This window comes from Lactuca saligna, chromosome 2 (assembly GCF_052625555.1).
Source record: "Lactuca saligna cultivar CGN05327 chromosome 2, ASM5262555v1, whole genome shotgun sequence".
Lineage (NCBI taxonomy): Eukaryota > Viridiplantae > Streptophyta > Magnoliopsida > Asterales > Asteraceae > Lactuca > Lactuca saligna.
The window spans coordinates 174786940-174808694 of NC_136418.1; the positions used below are offsets into that span (position 1 = coordinate 174786940).

The window sequence follows — 21755 nt, forward strand, 5'->3', positions numbered from 1 at the left end:
GTCTTAATCCATTAAGACCTATATATCTCATACATGGAACAACTACAGCCCTTGGGACCTCATTTTTATCACTCAAGACCTCTCCAAAGGTCTGAAAGGACAGATAATCTTGACCAAATCGAAATATGCAACAAGGTGAGGACTTTTGGGACAAGAATGGTGACAAAGCTTCAAAATACATAGATCTATGCAATATGAAGGTCAAGCAAGTAGCTTTATACCTCAAACAAGCTTCAAAGGGTGGTATCTCTTCAGATCTACAAGCCTCACACGTTCTTCTTCTTCTTTGAAAACTTCTCTTTTCTCCTTCAAGCCTTTCTTTTGCCAAAAAGAGTTTTCCAATGTCAAACACACCCAACAATGGAGGAATACGGGTCTTCTAGGGTTTTCTAAGGTTAAGGATGAGTATAAGGAGGCTAAGGGGTGAACCAACATGTTCCTTATATAGTGGCTGACCCTAAATTAGGGTTTGGAGTTTCTGAGAGTACGTTGGGCGTACCTCTAGTACGTTGGGCGTACTCACCCAGCCAACCCGCATCATTCACCCTATTACGCTGGGCGTACCCAGCCAAACTTCAAAATACATGCAAGCATGCCATGCATGCATGGGACCTTTTCCCCACTTACTCCACAAAGAACTATAAACAATAATCATCTTCAAAACACCGTAACTCCTCTAATCTAAACCCGCTCCCAAATAACTTTACATTCATACGAGGGTGACGAGAAGCCCAATGCTTCTAACAACATACACCAGCCCGAAACTTTCTCGGATAGAACCCATTTCCCGAAAAGGACCAGAATTACCCTTCCTCTAAAATCTCAGGGACTCATAATCTAACACTTAAAGAACGGGGTGTTACAACTGTCCACCGTCGACCCCGTCCCGAAATTAAAACAAGGGTTAACAAATACCCTCATACGGGATCGGGTCCCACAAAACTTTTTAACATCCATAAAATTATATAAAAAGAACTAGACACCTCCAATCTGCCTCTTATATTTGTCTAAACCTATCACTTCTCATCCTTTTATAAGAGAACCCACATCGCAAGATTACAATGCCACCTATTCACTTTTTTTTGCCACATAAGACATGTCCTTGCTAATATAGCAAGCCTTGCAAAATGATTTTTAATATTAAATAATGTTTTTTTCATTTAATATTTATTTATTTAAACTATATAATTATAATAACACACACACACACACACATATATATATATATATACTATTTGTTTACCGGTGCCAAGCGACGGGTGCGAATAATTGATTTCAAAAATTAGTTTCTTGATGTGATTAGGATTTTTGAGCAAATAGTTAGTACATCTAGACAATTATCAATAAGATTCATGATAGCATAAATGAATTCAATAAGAATTAAAAATAAAAAGTTGGAATTGTTCACAAACGTACATGAAATCGAGATTGATTGTGCATTTTTAATCGTACAACACTTCTTTATACACCACATTCGATGTATAGACTTCATTGCCTTTAAATTGTTTTCCATACTTCATTAATATTTTTGTATTGATACGTGATATCCCTCTGAATAATGTCACATAAAGTTGGTCATGAAGAAAATCGGTTCTAAAAGATAAATACCCACATTCGAAGTTTTTTGTCCCTATGCTTTATTTATTGTCATCGTGAAACGTAATCGAATTGGAAATTCTTTCTCTTTGGCTTGAATGAGAACATGACATTTTCATACAGACATAGAGGAATCCTTGGCAGCAATAAGCTCTTTCAGCATGTTTCCCATGACCTATTTCATCATCAATAATATAGTGCTGAAAACTTTACATATCAATCAGGTATCGTTACATGATCCATTTGATGAGTCAAAGATCATGTAACAATATTATTAAGCATTCAACTTTCATTTAAAGGTAATGAGGGGGTAAATGACTAACAATGAGCGTGTTCAAAAATTCTACAGGATAGAAATATTTATATCGTCTATTGCTTCATCAAAACTATAGTAAATTCTCTCTTCTCCATGGACATCTTAATTGTTTTTCCATGACTAAAGAGCTACAGAAGGGTAAAACAATCATATGTCATTCAACACTAAGGCCAAACGCAAGGGTAAAACAGTCATTTAGGGTCGTTTGGCAGTAACTGTATGGGGGGGGGGGGGGGGGGGGGGGGGGGGAGATGCAAGGGACAAATAGGCATTTCTTATTTAACATTAATTCCATATTGGGTGCACTTCGGTTTTGTCAAGTCTACAAATGAACAAAATTATATCTGGAAACAATAAAGATCAGGGAAAAAATAGATATTAACATGCAGTATACACAAGATCCTTGATAGATTTAGGCATATAAATGTTTTGTAGCACAAACTTCTAATGAACTGTAGTATATGTTGCTCAATCTTTTCACCCCCTGACCAAGAATGTCCCCAAGTCGGTGGAAAACATTATGCACCAAGAACAAAAGAAAAAAATGTCATGCATTGCATTGCATACAAGGTAAATATAGACTAAAATCCATGTCTACACCATTAAATAAATAAAAAAGTGGTTAAGGATGCAAATATTTTGTATTCAGGACCTTGATGTTTGATATGGGCTACACAAAGACTTCACGATTCATGGTTTGTAGTAAAATCAAAGTGAGAGTGTTGCAAAATAACTAAAAAAACATTAGTTAACACTAAGGAGTTACTTATGGGCCCACCTCGAAAACAATTGACTTCGTCTCTAAATTAGCATTGTCACAAAAGCCATATTTTTGGGATATGATCAGTTGAAAACTCCTTGTCAATAAACAATAATATGGTAACCATGGCGTAGAATCCATGTCAAACCTGTCAGCAAAGAGCCGGATATGAAAATAAATCAAATAAATTCTACTCGGTGGAAATATTTAAAAAAATGCAATTATATTTAACCATAACATAACAAAAAGCATTACTTGTTTGCGTCAAAGAATCCCAGTTATAATCTTATGGTGTTAACCAAATAGACATTAATGGTTGTTATCTTTGATGTTTGCAGCCTTTTGAATATTTTCTCTTCCACCCTTACACTTATACAACATTTTCCTTTTTTCTCCTTTCCTCTTTTCTTCGAAATCCATTTTTAGTCGCTTCAAAATCCCTCTACAAAATCTGCATAGGTTGAAAACAAATTAGTATTAATGAAAAGAAAAATAAAAACAAAGGAAAAAGTAAGTTCATTGCTTTTTGATCAACATTATCCTCATTATTGCACCACCCCTACATAGAGCTCATCAAATGATTCAACCTTTTTGATCAAGGAACCATTTGGTCCATATATCATACAAAATGAGTTCATTTCCTTTTTTGTTAATTAAAAAAACTATTTTTATTTAATTACACTAAAAATCCATAGAGTAGAAAACAAAAAAGGAATCAAAAGGTCATGGAACCTGCAAAGCTTGTAGACCATGTAGTAGCTAGACACCACCAATAATTGAATCTCTATTACCAAAAAAATGCAAATCGGTTAAATAAACCAAAAAATCTCATGAAAACTGGATCAAATACTTAAAACAAATCGATACATGTTACCGACAACACAAGAGATCTAGGGCTTTATTATTGCACCTCCATTTTGTTAATCTTCCCAAAAAACTTGAAGAAACCCTAAATCACCAGAAATAGGAAATACATGAGAACTTTCTTTTTAAAGGATGATGCTAAAAATTGAACATTTCATCGGGTGTTGCTGAAAATCGATAATGGTAGTGATCCGTGTCTAGATTTCATTCCATGTCCATGAAAGCAACATACACGAAAAGTTAAACACACACACACACACACACACACATATATATATATATACAGTTAGAAAGGGGAATTGAAGAGACATACCTCACTGACGGTTTAGATTTAGCAGTAATGGAAGAGGTGCGTTGGTGAGCCTTTGATCTCCTAGAGTGGTAGTGAGTCGGCAATATCTCTTCGATTTAATATCCTGCTTTAGAGAGAGGTGGGTGACGGTGACTAATATTGAGTTTAGGGCTTTTAGATTGAACGATGTGAGTGGCAATGGTGGTGACAGCTAAGTTTATTGAAGGCGAAGAAAGAAAGGGGTTTCACAAATGATAGATTTTTAATGGTACGGGGGTAATGTTCACCATATGGGAGAAAAGAGCGAAGGGAACATCTGTCGGTGGTGAACAGTGGTGGTGGTGGTTGAGGCAGAGCAGCGAATGACAAAGTAGTAGGAGGCCAAAGCTTGGTTTTTATTTAAAGATGATGTAATCGCTGGTGGTAAAAGTCAACGGTTGGGGTTTATGGGGAGACCCATGACAGATCAATGTGATGAAGGAGTTAGGGGATGAGTCAAGTCAAAACAATGAACAGAAATTGCGCCATATGGGGAAGTGCCGAGATAAGGGGATGAGTCAGGTCAAAACAACTGCTCCTTAATAAGTGGGGAGATAAGAGGTCCTTGACTTTTTCAGTGGTCGACCAAATGATTTCAATGTATAAATTTGTTGTATATAATCTATTAAGGGGTTGTATCTCTTAAAATTCAACATTTGAGGGTAATATTTATATATATATATATATAATGCAAGGACCAAAAGTGATAAACTTTTGAAACCTTTGTGACAAAATTATAAATCATCAAAAACTTACTATTCCTTAATATATATATATATATATATATATATATATATATATATATATATATATATATATATATATATATATAATGGAAGGGATCAAAAGTAGCAAACATACAATTACCAAAATTATTACTCTTGAATGCCTAAATTATTGATCAAAAAGTTAATATTCCTACCTGTGATATCTTTTATATATATATAACAAATATTAATAACTATTATGTATTTAAAATATATATGATTATAAACATATTAAATTAAAAGAAGTACAATTATTTAAACATAATCAATAGATTACATGAAACTAACATCATTTTCCGTTTAATTACATTTTGATTGCATTTCATATAACTTTCTTTATTGTTCTGACGGTGTTGTTGCATTAATTTCTAATAATTTCATCATCTTCTTCTTTATGAATTAATATATTGAATTACAAAAACAACAATTACATGACGACGCTTTTTCATCAAACACTAAAAAGAAGAAAAGGCGATGTATGAAAGGAATAGTGAAGATGGATCTATTGAGCGCCCGAACTATAATGAAGATTTATTCCAATGTAGATTTCACATGTGAAAACCATTATTTATAATGATGTTCGATCCATACTTTCAAAGTAATAGAGATTGTACGGGTAAACAAACTTTATCGTCTATCCAGAAATGTTGCCACAATGCGTATGTTAGCATATGGTGTAGCTGTAGATATCGTTGACGAATATCTACGTATTGCGAAAACCACCACAATAAAATGTGTCAAGAAATTTGTAAAAACTATCATTAGTGTGTGAAAACCAACCGTTGAAGACCTTGAGCGATTACTTCATATTGAACAACAACGAGAGTTTCTATGTATGTTAGGTAGTATTGATTGTATGCGATGTATGAAAGGAATTGTGAAGATGGATCGAATGAGTGCCTGAACTATAACGAAGATTTATTCCAACGTAGATTTCAAATGTGAAAACCATTATTTATAATAATGTTCGATCCATACTTTCAAAGTAATAGAGATTGTACGGGTAGACAAATTTTATCGTCTATTCAGAAATGTTGCCACAATGCGTATGTTAGCATATGGTGTAGTTGTAGATATCGTTGATGAATATCTACGTATTGCGAAAATCACCACAATAAAATGTGTCAAGAAATTTGTAAAAGCTATCATTAGTGTGTGAAGACCAACCGTTGAAGACCTTCAACGGTTACTTCATATTGGACAACAACGAGGGTTTCCAGGTATGTTAGATAGTATTGATTGTATGCATTGGAAATGAAAAAATTGTCCAGTTGCATGGCACAGAGAATATGCTAGAGATGATCATAAAATTCCAACAATAATGTTAGAGGTTGTTGTGTCACAAGATTTAAGGATATAGCATGCTATTTTTGGTCTTCCGGGTACATTAAATGACATTAATATGTTAGATCAGTCTCCTATTTTTCATGATGTGTTAGAAGGGAGAGCACAAAAGGTTAACTTTCAAGTGAATGGTAACAATTACTATTTAGGTTACTACCTCACAATGGAATTTATCCTGATTAGGCTACTTTTGTAAAATCAATACCATTACCTCAGGGACCGAAACATGCACTATTTGATAATAAATAACAGGCAGCTAGGAAAGATGTTGAAAGAGCGTTTGGCGTATTACAATCAACGTTTGTTATTATTAATGGACCATTGTGTATGTGGTGCAAGGAAATAATTTAAGAAATAATGAGAGCATGTGTCATTATGCATAATATGATTGTGGAAGATGAACATCATTAATATATTCGTCAATTTGATTATACAAATAATGATGTTAATTTTAATATAGTTAGGCTTGAAATTTCCCGAAGTCATCTTCCCTCATATGAAATGTATACTCGGAGTCATGCAAAAATCTATAACATATCCATAAAATCACCAACTACAAGCGAATTTGATTGGAGAGATTTGGAATCAATTTGGAGACGAAGAAAGTGAGGATTAATATTATAATATTTGTTTTTTAATTCATGTTTTTTTAATGTCTTAATATTTAAATAACTAATAAAGTAAAATAAGTTTAATATTTATTATTATGTTGTAATTTTATATTTTAAAATATTATTTTTATTATAATAATCAAATTTATGTTTATTTATTATTGAATATATATATATATATATATATATATATATATATATATATATATATATATATATAAAGTAATTGTTGATGTGACGTGGGAATCATTTTTAAAAGATGAATGTTTTTCATTGATGTAGAGATAATTATATATTAGAGCATTTTTGTAGTTTAAAGACTAATATCTTCTTTTTTTTCAATGAAACCATAAATATTTCAGATATATTTCCAACTAAACCATTTTATCAGATTTCTCCGATAATTTTGTTAAAAATTGAATATATATATATATATATATATATATATATATATATATATATGTGTGTGTGTGTGTGTGTGTGTGTATGTGTGTGTGTTCACGTTAATTTGAGATCATGCTAATTTTGTGAGACCGTGAGACCAAATCTAAAAATAATTTTACAATGCAAAATAAAAGGAAAAAACCAAAAAAAAAATTAATTATTATTTTCGGAACTTTATTTATCCAAAAAGAAATACCGTTTTTTTTTTTTTTTGAAAATACGTGAAATATTCTAATAGAATATTACACTTTACATTTCTAATATGATTTTTACAATGTTTAGAATATTCTGGTAGATTTGTCAAATATGTAGAATATTCTAAATATTCTACTAAAATATGTAAAAAAAATGTATTTTTTGTATTTTATTTTAATTTTATTTTTTATTTTTTTTTGGAAAATATATATTCCGAAAATAATATTGGAAAAAAAATTTTGAAAATTTTCAATTGTTTTGCATTTTAAAAATGTTTTTGTTTTATCTACTAAATGAATGGTTAGGATTGTGTCTCACGGTCTCACAAAATTAGGTTGTCTCATATGAATCTGACCCTATATATATATATATATATATATATATATATATATATATAAACGAAGGCTTTAATCAAAATATAATAGTTTAAATATATTTACCAAAAGGTAGTAGTTTTAGGTTTATTTACCCTTGCATTGCATTTTCAAAGGAATACAAGGAATATGCTAGAATTGTAAAATGTTGATATGCCTGTATCTTAGATACTGTTTTTTTTTTTTAAGAACCACTTGTGACTATTTTTGTAGAGCGGCGTTGCACTTGTCATTTCGTAACAGCTTGTTTTTTGGAAATCTTAAGACTATAAAATATTTACACTTGACCACTTTTTGTTGCGCGGCATAGTATACGCCCAGCATTTGTCATCTTGTCGTTGTTTGTTTTTGAATTATTTTACGAAATTTCTAAAAATTGTTTACTATATTTTCTTATTTTTTTATAATTTTATTTTATTTTCTTTAAAATTGATAGCTTGTTTTATTTTTTTTAAGAATTTTTTAGAAGTTTTATTTTTTCTTTTTTTACATTTTTTTTAGTATTTTTTCAATATTTTACTACTAGAATTATTAAAATTTCGGTGTTAAGAATTATTTTCATTTTGTAAATTAGTTTATTGCATCAGCCTACGGATGTTAAAAACAAACAAGGTTCTTTATTACAGGTGTCGTTTGGTCCACATCTTCTTCTGCAAAGGGTTGCAAAAGTGATCTGCGGACTTAATGAATTTTCGCTTCGGAAAAAAAAACATTGAGTGTGTTTTACAAGGACAGTTTTTCTTTGTCATCAATTGTTAGTATCTCGCTCATATATAAAGTGGGTGAATTATATGGTGTGCTTGCAACCTTTAATTTTTTTAGTAAATGACTTGGGCATAATATCACAAAGTTATTTTCGATATCATTTTGATACATAATTAATTTAAATTAATAATTAATTATGTATTTTCACAAAATATCCTAGTTTTTAGAAAAATAAGTATTTGCAAATGTATTTCTAATTTTTAGGAGCCTTTTGCTTTTGGTGAATTACCGATGCTTAATGCAATAACCGGTGAGCATACTTACGACATGCTTATGATATCGTGGACGTCCGAATACAAATTATTGGAGTAGTTTTTAGAAAAATAAGTATTTGCAAATGTACTGCTAGTTATTATCACACTTATTAAGTTCCTAAAGCGTTTTTACTTTGCAAAATCGTGTAGTATATGAGTTAAAACCTAATAGATTAATGAAAGAAAGTAAACGCATACTATTTCTTGTTAATCTAAAAAGTGCATATAGAAAGATTCAAACATGGTCGCCTCCGATACTTACCACGCTACTAACCAACTCATCTAGTGAAATCTTAGTTAATTCTGTAACGCAACTCTATATATATATATATATATATATATATATATATATATATATATATATATATATATATATGTATATATATATATAGAGAGAGAGAGAGGGGATACTGTTGAGTATAGAAGATTAGGTATAGAACCCTAAAAACGTTGTCGTATTATGTCAAAACTCATAGTCGTGCTATTCCTTTCTACATACCTGGCATTGTTTCCTTCTTCCTTTCAGTTATTCTTCCCTTCAGCTATTTCCTTATAGATGAAATTGGTGTTTTTGGGTCGTCTTCTTCTTTCAACTTTCTCCACCCCAGAAATTTCTTCAAAAACAATTTCAATTTCATAAAAAAAATGAAAATCGAATTGCATAGGCTATAGTTATTAATTCTGTGACTTTCTCAACTTCAGTTTTCCTCGTTGTCATTCTCCTTTCTAAATTACTGCAAACGTCTTTCTCCATTTTGTTGCAATCAAGGCCTATTTTCCCCCAAACTTCCGACAAAACTAATTTGGTTCTCATCCCTATTCCTTGTTAATTTCCCCCAAACTATTCGTCAATTTCAATATTGTCCTTCTCCTAGACCATTTGGCCCCAAGAGCCAACTGTCCAGGAACAAAAGAAATCATGAAGACATAGTTTCTAAGAGCCAGATCCGAAGATACAAGACACGTTAGACACGGTGAAGATAGACGATAATCATAAGGGTGATGCTAATAAAACACCTTTAGACACTCTATAATCATTTTTATAAAAAGTCAACCTATAATCAACTTCTTTTAATCATCTTTTTCGGAAAACAATGCAATTTCAACCAATAAAAATATTTCAAACATTAATTAGGGTTGTCTAAATGGTAAAATAGGGTGTCTTATTAGCCAACCCCTAATCATAATTGAAATGGTATTGCTTTTTTACCAAATTCCATTTCTTAATTTCTTGTTGTTTTCCACTAATTGAAATACACTAGTTTATGTATTTAGGTTAGTTGTGAGACGATATTCTTAATGTTATTGGAATGTTGGTTTTTTCATAGTAGTCTAAAATCATTGTGTTTAATTCCTTAGCTTAGTTTGATATATCTCAAATTCACATGACATGTACATGACAACCGAGTTGTAAGAAAAAAAATACCCAAGTTGTTTCTTTGTGGCATTCGAATGTCTATAGTTTGAAAGCTTAAGTCCTAAGTTTGTATTAATTTGCATACATAAATTTGACATTATAATGAAATATTTGCTATTGTTTTGCATACACATATTTGACAAATTTAGTCTGATTTTTTCCTTTTACGCAAGGTATATTGTGGCATATGATGTGCAGGGAACTCTAATCCTGTTGTCAGCAAGAGGATTAAGATATTTGTACATATTCGGAACCTTTGCATATTTGTAGATGCCAAATATATCAAGTAATAGAGATCAAAAAGTCAAGAGATGGATGACATGCCGGTTAAGTCTTCCTTTTTGGTTTTATACACAGATCAACATGGATGTTTCAAATCGAGACACCGTATCTGATTGCAAATGCCATTGTATTCAAGATATTGCATCTGAATCTAGTCTTTATGTCAAGAAAATTGTTGTTGTAAATTTTTGTAAACACATATATACTGTGTACACTTCTAATAATTTGTTTATTAAATTTATTAGGACTCATATTGAGCTTATTAAAGCGTTACACTTCTAGAATTTTTTGTTATCATAGCATCCTACTTTCTATTTTTGTCTATTACAGCATTGTACTTCTAGTTTGTTTCTTACTGCGTTGTATCAGAGAAGATACGTACTATTGGTGCATCAAATATTTCATAGCAACAAAAATCGAAGAATTTATATTGGGTCTTATGACACAAATATGAAGATTCAAAATTATTAAACAGTAAAGAAAAATCCTAAATGAGAACCCATGATGCTTAATCACCAATAAAATTATAATGCAACTCTAAGTCTTAAATAACTAATTTCATTATTTTACAGGAGCAAATAGCAGCTCAAAGTCTCAGATAACCAATTTCATCTGTTAATTAGAAACTAAAAATATCAAGTAACCAATTCCATTAGTATATAGTACTAAGTTGTGACTCAAAGTTTCAAATAAATAGTCTTTCAATTGTAATAAAGCAATAGTATAAATTGTATTTCATTGCTTTTGTCGGTATAATACTCAACTCATGAGTGTGTGTATCATTAAACACGTCAGCAAACAATTTTCCATCTTTCCCTTTTGAAATCTGAAGCACTGCTTTACATCTGGTCCTTAAATCTCTGTCATTTCTTTGCACCTCCACATAAACTATTAGCCTTCGATCATTCGAACAATTCTTTGTTGCAAGCCTCATTTGTCGTCTTATTTTTATAGTCCCAATGAATATCTATAACAAATCCATTTAAAAAACATATTGATTATAATGGCTCATCAGTCATGAGGTACTTGAATTTCTAAGTTCATGGTGTTATGCATTCCTGTACCAAACACATAACGTATATCAAATCAGTACAAACCCATAATGTATACATATTGATCAATTGAATATTTCTAAGAGTCAGTTCGATTTTTTCGTTCTTTCATAGAATTAGAACACACTCCGAACAAAATGAAAAACTAGTAAATGAAAAATTAATTCAAAGAAGTTTAGAGATTGGTCATATCCAGGTTTTCCTTAATTTGTTTCAATTCAAAAAAAAAAGGAATTGATGTTTTGGTTTTTCTCTAATTTTAGACTTGTAGTGTTTGAAATTATTGGTTTTGTAATAAACCTGCTCTTGAAGACGAAAATCCGATTGTAATTAATCGTTATCTCCATCTTCGATTTATAAAGCTATAATTTTAGTGGTTGACAAGTATGGTGACTTCATTGGAATTTTACTTATTGGTTTGTTGAAGCTTTGACTCACCAGTCACTTTTAATAAGCTTTTGCAATTTGTTGGCTTTACATGTGGTATCTGTTTTCATATATGGATAGAATTAGAATCGTATTGACGATAATGACAAAATTTAACTATCTTTTTGTATGTTGATTCCATTTGAGTCCTAATCAACAAAACCAAAACAAAAATTAAATGTACTTATTTCATAATTAGCTTGAATTTCATGTCCATACTAACCAAAATAGAGAAGCAACGGTGTTTACCTTAAATCAATTTCATTGTCCGTGGAGAACCACCTATTTGAAGATTCGACTTAGATATTTGAGATTAGAGATTATGATAATTACGATTGCAGGTTTGTTTAGAGTTTCGGATTACCGATCGGTGGTGAAGGAAAGAAACGATATGCATGTAAAAAAAAACGAACGAGATTTTAAGGATTTTTCACAAAACGCTGTAGTATTAAAAGGTTCTATACTCAAGCATATATACATCACAGTCATATATTTCCTTTTCCTATATATATATATATATATATATATATATATATATATATATATATATATATATATATATATATATATATATAAAGTTATAATTAATTTGTGTGTATAACATTAGTTATATTTGTCAACTATTTTAATTTATTATTCTTATTATTTATTATTTTAAAAAAATTGGTGGTATTTTAATTTCTTGATGATGATTATTTAAATTATCAAAAACTGTTTGTAATCTAACGTAATTTAATTTCTAAGTTTCTATTATTTTTAACTATTATTATTATAAATTAATTTATAACCACTTGGTTGAAGTGTTTTGACCTCTATTTTATATATATATATATATATATATATATATATATATATATATATATATATATAGAGAGAGAGAGAGAGAGAGAGAAAGAGAGAGAGAGAGAGAGAGAGAGAGAGAGTGAGTGATTGAGAGATATAGAAAGTATAACATATGTATGAGTTTTAATTAATTATTTTTTTGAAACGGTACAATTACAAAAAAAAAAAAAAAAAAAACATATTTAAAATATTTTCGACATCACCCTATATAACATATAATCAAGATATTAACGATTAAACCACAATATACAATGTTGTATTACAATAATCTAAAAACGAAGAAAATATAAAAATGAATTAGTATAACAAACTTATAAATTAAAAGTTCTAATATAATATCATATCTCCAAAAGTAGGCATAAGACCTCAACCCAACACAAATACTTTTAGATTGGTTTCTTTCTGAAATTTGTATATGATTTGTATGCATGTCTTCACAAAAAATTGATATTTTTATAGTTAACTTTTCACAAAATGCTAATTAAACATAATATAAGTTATAAACCTTTTTTTGAGTTGCATTTGTTAAAAAATGAGGTTTCAAATGAATGTGGTTTAAGAAAGTTAAAAATGAGGTTTCAAATGCATGAGATTTAAGAAAAAATGTTAGTTTTATAAGTATGTATGATATGAAACATAATTGATTTTGGGTCGCAAATCGTAGCTAGGTTTGGGGCCATCGCCAACCTTACCCCCTATTGGGCATGTTTATAACCAAAATTAACGTGTCTACATTATCAAAGTCCGGTATTCTCTCCTTAAACTAATATGTGACAAGTATATTGATATGCAATTTTTTATTAAATTACTAAATATCGTCACTAAATAAGATAATTTTAGGGTCATAAAAAAGTAAGATTTACATGTGTTAAATAACATTAGGCTAGGCGATATGGTGGACTTTTCTATACGTACGAATCGATGTGGCATTCACTCATGAACACCGGCCCATAAGGACGTAAACATGTTGCGGAGTGAATCGATTCACGTACGATTACGACGTACGTGATTGGCTCTCCTCCAAAAGGTCAAAAAAATGTTTGTTACTTTATATACATTTGTGTATTAAAAAAATTTACATTTTAAATTTAAACCGTATCACTTTAATTATAAATATTAACCGTTTTATACACATTTCGCACTACAAACACGTCAATTTTTTTCTATATCCTCATCTTTTCTTCAAATTATGGATCCAAATCAAAATACTTCAACCACTTCAATCACCCCAGTTAGGCAAGTACCCCAAAGACTCCAAATGATTCATACTCACATGTTGGTTACATGCAAATGTTAATATCTCCAATTCAACAATCTTTATTCACTGACCTTCCACATCACCCAAACTACTACCAACAACCTAGACCACAACAATTCAACCATTCACAATTCCAATCTTTTCAACAATAACCTTCTCAACCTCAACAATTTCAAACACAACTATCTCAACCTCAACAATTTCAAGCACAACCATCTCAGCCCCAATCTCAAATTTAATTTTTCCAATCCCAACCTACAAATCTCGACAACGATGAAATGGTCCAAGAAACTTAACCACCACCTTGAAGAAGACAAAAGAAAGGAAATGGTAAAAAAAATACTCGAGGTTGGATCGAAGAAGAGGAGAAAGCCTTAGTGAGAGCTTGGATTTTTCATATCAGAAGACAAGCAAACCGGCAGCGTGCAATCGGAAAAAAGTTTCCGGAATCGTGTTTAGACTACTTTCACACATAATTAGGAAAGCGTTCATATCGAGCGTACTATTACGACACAAGGATAATTAGATTTAATTTACCATATGTATATTAGTCAGTCAATGTTTACCTAGTTTAGCTCCTAGTTAATCTCCTAATTATTTGTATATTACGTTGTATATCAAGGCTATATAAAAGCCTCATCCCTGTATTTGTATTCAATAATAAAAAGTAAAGGATACACGATTTAACCCTAATACCTTTATATGGTATCAGAGCCTAAATTGCTCAAAAGAGTCGATCCCATTCTTTCTCTTCATCCTTATTTCATTACCTGAAATGGCCAAAACCATACAAGTCACTGCTGCAACTCACTTTCCCATAAAACTCACTGCAAATAATTTCCCATTGTGGCGCCGTCAAGTTGAATCTGCTCTAATTGGGCTTGAACTTGACTCCTTTATCACCGGTGAGCAACCAGCCCCAAAACGACTACTAGAAGACAAAGATAGTTCCAAACAAAATCCAGAATACCTAATCTTGTATCGCCAAGATCAAACAATATTCAGTGCGATTCTTGGTTGTTGTTCCGACTCAATTCAACCCTTAATCTCGTCCGCCACCACATCCAAAGAAGCCTGGGAACGCCTCAATGCCAGCTTCGCTAGTGCCTCGATCTCGAGTTATCTCTCTCAAGTCAAAACTTGTCAAAAACCCAAAAGGGACCCGCACGATTGCTGAATATTTGCAAGACATGCGAGCCATTTCCGATGACCTAGCTCTCGCACAGAGTCCTGTCACAGAAGAAGACCTACTTGTTCATGTTCTCTCCCAACTTGGTGATGAATATGGTACAATTGTTGCTGCCATTAAAATACGTGAAACACCCCTTTCCTATTCTGAGTTGTTTGACAAATTAAGTGATTTTGAACGTGCTCTCAAAGAACAATCTGCCTCACCCACTCCTGTTCTCACTACTGTCGACTACACACATCGACAATCCAATCGATCGAATGGCAGATCAGACAACTCAAACAATCAACATGGCTCAAACAATCGGTTCTCTAACCAGCAACGTGGACCACCCAATCGCACCAATTGGTCTTCTTCCGGACCAGGTGGTAATCGACCTTCCAAATCTAACATTTTTTGTCAGTACTGTAACATTCCAGGTCACATGACATGTGATTGTCGAAAACTTGCAAAGTTTCTACGCGAAAACAATGTCACTACTCCCAGTCTACAGTCAGCATCTCCAGTTGCCAACGTCACCATGTCTGGTCCATCTCCTGCTTCATCACCATGGTTATTTGATAGTGGTGCTTCGAACCATGTTACAGGTGATCGTTCCAACCTTCAAAGTATCTCTGATTATGGTGGACCTGATGAAATTGTTCTCGGGAATGGTAACAGTCTACAAATTTCTCATGTTGGTTCTAAACATATACACACTTCATTTAAAACACTAAATCTCCCTAATGTGTTATGTGTTCCACAGTTGAAAAAGAATCTTATTTCTGTTGCAAAATTATGCAAGACTAACTGGGTTTCTGTTGAATTTTTTTCCCCATTATTTTCTTGTGAAGGATCTTCACACGGGGGCGCTGCTCATGCGGGGGGAGAACTTTGAAGATGTTTACTATGCCAAGCTACCATCTAACCTCCAGATCAACTCTGTCATCAAAACTTCACCCAGTCAATGGCATCACACCTTAGGACATCCTTCCACCAAAGTTTTTAAGTGTCTCCTTTCCAAATTAGGTCTTAGTCCCAAACTTTCGGATATGCATTGTTCATCTTGTTCAGTCAATAAAAGTCATAAATTACCTTTCGGTTCCAATTCTTTTGTTGTTTCCAAACCGTTGCAACTTATATATTCTGATGTATGGGGCCCTGTCCAAACCTCAATTGACAAGTTCACCTATTATGTTATCTTCGTTGATTATTATTCAAAATATGTGTGGTTTTATCCAATGAAAAAGAAATCAGATGTTGCCATTCTTTTTCCTCAATTTAAAATGTTTGTTGAAAAGTTCCTTCAAACACCAATAATCTCCATCTTTAGTGACAATGGTGGTGAATACATGAGTCTTTTGCCCTTTCTCAAAACTCATGGTATATCCCATTACACTACATCACCCCATACCCCTGAACAAAATGGTACAGCTGAAAGGCGCCATCGCCACATCGTTGAGACAGGCTTATCTCTTCTTCACTATGCCAAACTCCCTTTAACCTTCTGGTCCCATGCTTTTGAAACTGTTGTCTATCTAATCAATCGCCTTCCAACCTCCATTCTTCATCATTACTCACCATACCATCGTCTTTTTGGCCAAACACCCAACTACACCAAACTCAAACCCTTCGGTTGCCTATGCTACCCTTGGCTACGACCCTACACCACCTCCAAACTCCAACCACGATCCACGCCTTGTCTTTTTCTTGGATATTCAACCTCAAAATCTGCTTACAAATGTTATGACCCTCTCACACATAAATTATATCATTCACGCCATGTTCAGTTTGTTGACAACCAATTCCCATCTCTCTCAACCTCAAATACGTCCCTACCTACTCCAGATCACTTCCTTGTCTCGCCATCCCCTACTAATACTTCTCCTTCTCCTGCATCCAACTCTGATTCTACCAACACCAATACTACACCAACCTCTCCACAAATTGCTACTCCTCTCGATACTAAAAACACCCACAGTCTACAAACTGACAACACCACTAACACCTACTCAACAACTTCTACTCCAACGTTTAGTATTCCTTCACCAAATTATACACCCACCTCAACTTCTCAAACTCACTTCAGAACTACATCCTCCACATCTGATTTGCAAACCCCACTCACACCTTTATCACCAACTTCAAACCAAACATCACCATCTATTTCTGAAAACTCTTTACCAACATCAACCGCATCATCCTTACCTGAACCAGCAACTCCAGTTAACTCTCCTTCACCCACTGTTCGCACCAGGAAAAAGAATTCCAAATACTTTAATGACTCATTTGTCAACACCACTACTCTTCACCCCATACCCACTGCCATTGAACCTCATACGCATACTCAAGCACTCAAAGATCCTAAGTGGCGTCATGCAATGGACCAAGAGTTCAATGCTCTCATGAAAAACGGAACATGGGAGTTAGTTCCTCCTAGTAATCATACTCCAATTGGCTGCAAGTGGGTATTTCGAGTTAAACGCAATCCCGATGGTACAATCTCCAAATATAAAGCCCGTCTTGTAGCTAAAGGTTTTCTTCAACAACATGGAAAGGACTACTTCGACACTTTTAGTCCAGTAGCCAAACCTGTCACCATTCTTGTCATCCTATCTCTAGCCCTTTCGCATAATTGGACCCTACGACAACTAGATGTAAATAATGCCTTTCTTCATGGCACACTCCATGAAGAAGTGTTCATGGTTCAACCACCTGGCTTCATTCATCCCGATTTCCCTAAGCATGTATGCAAACTTAGAAAATCTCTTTATGGCTTGAAACAAGCCCCAAGGGCATGGTACACTGAATTAACCTCCTTCCTGCTCACTTGTGGTTTTCGCAAATCTCATGCAGACGCCTCTTTGTTCATATATAATCACAACAATACCTTATGCTTCTTCATGGTGTATGTTGACGATATCATACTCACTGGTAATAACAATGACTTCATTCAATCCTTCATCCATACTCTCGCAAACCGTTTCTCTATAAAGGACTTAGGCCCCCTTCATCATTTCCTTGGTATGGAAGTCATTCCTACTGCTAATGGTCTCTTCCTGTCACAACATCGACATATTCAGAATGTCCTTACTCAATTCCATATGGATGGTGCTAAAGATGTGGCAACACCGCTGAACTCCTCACAAGTTCTTCACTCCATGGACGGCTCTACGAATGTTGATCCAACACCGTATCGCAAACTGCTAGGCTCTCTACAATACCTTGCTTTTACCAAACCTGATGTGTCCTTTGCTATTAACCGATTAGCACAGTTTATGCATTCTCCTTCAGAAACTCATTGGCAGGCACTCAAACGGGTATTACGTTATCTCAAGGGTACAATACATCATGGTCTTTACTTAAAGAAAGGTTCCTCTCTTAACTTAACAGCATTTTCTTATTCTGATTGGGGAGGCACCATGAATGGAGGACGTTCGACAACTGCCTACATACTTTACTTGGGATCTAATATCATTTCATGGAAATCTGCACGCCAAAAATCAGTTTCTAGATCCTCCACCGAGGCTGAATACAAAGCCTTGGCAAATGCAGCATCTGAGGTTTCATGGGTTCAAAATTTGCTCACCTATCTTGGCATCACTCAATCCACACCTCCTACACTTTTTTGTGACAACACAGGAGCCACCTATCTCTGTGCTAATCCGGTGTACCACTCACGCATGAAACATGTGGCATTAGACTACCATTTTGTTCGAGAAAAAGTTGATGTTGGCTCATTAAAAGTTCTGCACATTCACTCTACTAACCAACTTGTTGATGCCCTCACAAAGCCTCTCAGTCGCGGCCCATTTCTTCGTCTTCGATCCAAGATTGGAGTCTCCGATGGATCCTCCATCTTGCGGGGGCGTATTACGACACAAGGATAATTAGATTTAATTTACCACATGTATATTAGTTAGTCAATGTTTACCTAGTTTAGCTCCTAGTTAATCTCCTAATTATTTGTATATTACATTTTATATCAAGGCTATATAAAAGCCTCCTCCCTGTATTTGTATTCAATAATAAAAAGTAAAGGATACACGATTTAACCCTAATACCTTTATATGTACGACGCGGTCAACTGAATATAGCGTAAACTACGAGTGGTTTGCACCGAATTTAATGGCATATTTGAAAATCTCAAAAATATGCAGAAAAGTTGAAGGATTCAATATTTTATCAACAGTGTGATACCAATACAAGCTTACCAAAGGCGGTAAACCATTATATCACCAAAAAGTGTGGGATATTTTTCGTAAGGGTCCAAAATGGGTCTTTAATCCGGAGGCACATTCGGAATCATCCACTGATTCCAACAAAAGGCCGAAAACTTCCGAGTTAGATGTGGGTTTTGACCTTAATCTTAATGATGACTTCGATGACACCGAGGGTGAGGGTTCGGCAGAAGTCCACCTTTATTGGCTACCGGGAAGAGACAAAGGAAAACGGGTGGCATCTTCATCCGGAAAATCGACTACCACCGAAGTATTTTCAAAAAAAGTTGACAAACATCTACTTTTTCTCGAAAAAAAAAAGTATGAAAAAACAGAGGAAACACTTAGGTCATGGGGTATAGCATGCTTTTTGACGCATAATAGGTGACATAGAGGGGGGTATTTATGCATGAAACCCCCCCCCCCCTACGGTGAATGTGACACGGATTGATGGGTATCACGGATGGTTACGCTGAATCTGATTCACCAAAAGTTTTTGACCTTTTTTTGGACCGTTTGGTTAAAAAAAAAAAAGAACTTTCAATTTAATTCTTCTACTATATATACACAAACACATAAACACACAAAACACATATCTCTCTACAAATAATATCTCTCTACTTTCTCATTTTCTCCAAAAATATAGAGCAACATCAAAATACCTCTACCACTCCAAACATTCCAACAACCCCAAACACTCCAAATGATCAATATCAAGGTTACGTTCAAATGCTAACATCCCCAATCCAACATCAACCTCTATTTACCAACATTCCATTTCAACCAAACTACTTCCAACAACAAATACCACAATCCCAATTCCAATGTTTTCAACAATTTCAACCCCAACAATTCCAAACACAACCATCTCAATAATTCCAAACACAACCATCTCAAGTCCTTTTTCTCAATCCCTACATATAAACCTGGACAACGACGACGACGACCGAGTCGAAGAAACACAACCATCAAGGCGAAGGAAATCAAAAGGAAAAGCTACAAATAAAAAAGGAACGGCTTTGATCAAAGAGGAGGAGGAAGTTTTAGCTAAAGCTTAGATTTCTGGATCGTGTGACTCGAGGACGGGCAATGCGCAAACGGGAAACAGTTTTTGGCTTTGTGTTTAGATCACTTTCACTTGCTCTTGGAAAGGCAAACGGGTTGAACGTACGATGCAATCAATGAAAAATGGCGTGAACTACGAGCGGCGTGCACCAATTTTAACGGCATATTTGAAAATCTGAAAAATATGCATAAAAGTGGTAGCAACGATTTCAATATTTTATCAACCGCTTGCCAACAATTCAAAGTTACCACCGATGATAAAGCATCCGGCCACCAAAAGCATGGGAAATTTGTCGTAACGGTCCAAAATGGGTCCTTAACCCGGAGACTTCGCATTCGGGATCGACCACCGGCTCAAACAAAATGCCAAGAACTTCTGAGTCGGATGTGGGTTTTGGTGTCAACCTCAATGACGACTTCAATGGGACCAAAGGGGAGGTTCCACCGGAAGTCCAACTTCGTCGACCACCAGGAAGGGATAAAGGGAAAAAAGCGGCGTCTTCAAGAGGAAAAGCGATTAACAAAGACTTGCTTGCGGACAGAATTGACAAAACTCTAAGTTTTTTACCAAAAAAAAAATAGAGTCAACGGAGGATGCTCGGTCTCGGAAACATTCACCGATCTTCAAATTTTAAACATGAAGTCGTAACCGGATATCGACCCGGAAAATTGAGTCGTGTTTCTGAAAATCCAACAAGAACTTCGGGAAAAGTATGGAGTTTAGGTTTTAACGTTTTTAATATTTATGTTTAATTTCTATGGTTTTTAGTTATTTAGGTTTTAAGTTTTATTTTTTTATGGTTATTCGGAATCTAGATTTGAAATTTTATGTTTTATGTGTTTTATGTAATTTGAAATATCTAATTATATTATTAATTTAGTTTTTTTTAGTTTAATCTAAGTATAAAAAAAATAAATAAATAAATAATAATAATAATAATAATAATAATAATAATAATAATAACAACAACAACAACAGCATTTTATAGTGACAACCATTTCCAATGTTAGTGAACATTTGGTAAACCTGTAATAGGGGTGATGTGGCGCATACGTGAAATCATTTTTCTAGTAAATACATTGTGATCATACTCCATGACCTCAACGGTCTAAAAATTTTGAATACGCAACCCCAACCGGTTATCATGCTGGAAAATCTAACAACATTTTTAAAAGTTCAACACAAGGTCATCAAAAAATATGGCAATTAGTTTTTATATTTTGATTTCTATGTGTTATTTTATCAGTAATGCAGGTTTAAATTTGTAACTTCTAATTTTTATGTTTTTTCAATTTGTAATCTATATTTAAATTTCTAAGTTTTAATGTTTTATGTGATATTTTTTCAATGTTTAATGTAATTTTTTGATTAGAAAAATGTCAAATTATGTTTTATATCAAAA

The 21755-nt window shown here is 33.5% G+C and overlaps 1 long non-coding RNA gene across 5 annotated transcripts; it reads right to left on the reverse strand.

Moving 5' to 3' along the window:
* Nucleotides 1-1356: 1356 nt before the first annotated feature.
* LOC145032884 (uncharacterized) lies at nucleotides 1357-4392 on the reverse strand. Of its 5 annotated transcripts, none has more exons than XR_013677224.1 (6): nucleotides 3850-4392; nucleotides 3540-3621; nucleotides 3405-3456; nucleotides 2928-3123; nucleotides 2691-2820; nucleotides 1357-1771 (listed from the first exon to the last, which is right to left on the reverse strand). It is a non-coding gene; the product is annotated as an uncharacterized LOC145032884 (long non-coding RNA). The 5 variants fall into 5 exon arrangements; XR_013677225.1 differs by lacking the exon at nucleotides 1357-1771 and adding an exon at nucleotides 2304-2396; XR_013677226.1 differs by lacking the exon at nucleotides 1357-1771 and having other exon boundaries at nucleotides 2304-2820; nucleotides 3551-3621; nucleotides 3850-4391.
* Between the last annotated feature and the right edge of the window lie 17363 nt (nucleotides 4393-21755).